The sequence below is a fragment of the Mauremys reevesii genome, linkage group 17 (assembly GCF_016161935.1).
Source record: "Mauremys reevesii isolate NIE-2019 linkage group 17, ASM1616193v1, whole genome shotgun sequence".
In the NCBI taxonomy this organism is placed as follows: Eukaryota; Metazoa; Chordata; order Testudines; family Geoemydidae; genus Mauremys; species Mauremys reevesii.
In genome coordinates this window covers 13977470-13978456 of record NC_052639.1, presented here as the reverse complement: position 1 = coordinate 13978456, position 987 = coordinate 13977470, and the positions used below count along the sequence as shown (strand labels likewise).

The following is a 987-nucleotide window of genomic DNA, read 5'->3' as shown; positions in this document are numbered from 1 at the left end:
CGGGCAGCATTATCTCCAGTAAATGTAAACAAACTTGTTTGTCTCAGCGATTGGCTGAACCTGAAGTAGGACTGACTGACTCTAAAGTTTTACATTGTTTTCTTTGAGTGCACTTATGCAACAAAAAAAAATCTACATATGCAAGTTGCACTTTAATGATAAAGAGATTGCACTATAGTACTTTATATTTTACAGTGTAAATATTTGTAATAAAACTATATATAGTCAGCACTGTACACTTTGTATTCTGTGTTGTAATTGTGTCAGCAACCTGCCCAGTTGCCTCGCTGCCAGGGGATGCAGACATTTCTGTAAGGCACATAAAGGGGCTATTTGGTGTTGAAGCAAATGCGAGGAATGTGCATTTATGAGAGGGAATTTCCATCTCTTCAGTAGCTGTCCATCAGGGCCCCAGTGGCCTAATGGATAAGGCATTAGCTTCTGAAGCCAGAGATTGTGGGTTCAAGTCCCATCTGGGGTGAAAATCTACTTTCTTCCTGTATATTGCAAGGAAACCTTGGCCTTTATATTAAACAAGGAAGCTGGGAGATGTTTGAGCACAAAGTCCTGGATCTTGGGAACAATCACCAAGGGATATTAGAAGGCTCAGTCTGGTGACCTAATGGATGCAACCACACCTCCCCATCCCAGGGTAGTCCCATCTGAGAACCAGGATCCATGGAGCAACATTCCCCTCCTGCCCTGACTGGTGGGCTGTGCAGATGATGGTGGAGGGCAGCAGGAGAGGAGGTTGCACTAGTGCTGCCTGGGCTGTATCTGCACCAAAGATAAATGGAGGGGGTCATGCAGCCTGTGCCTGAAACTCCACAAGTGCTATGTTCACTCCCAGAACAAGTCAAATCCTGCACCAAGGATGGTGAATTCCCATGTGAGCACACAGTGCCCCTGTCCACCACACATGCTGCACACACATCAACTGCACTAAAAGAGACACAAACTGCACACTGAGGAGACAGCTGGTTTGTT

The 987-nt window shown here is 45.5% G+C and overlaps 1 non-coding gene across 1 annotated transcript; it reads left to right on the top strand.

Annotated features, from left to right (window-relative positions):
* Positions 1-408: 408 nt before the first annotated feature.
* TRNAQ-CUG lies at positions 409-481 on the top strand. Its single transcript has one exon. It is a non-coding gene; the product is annotated as a tRNA-Gln (tRNA).
* Positions 482-987: the final 506 nt, after the last annotated feature.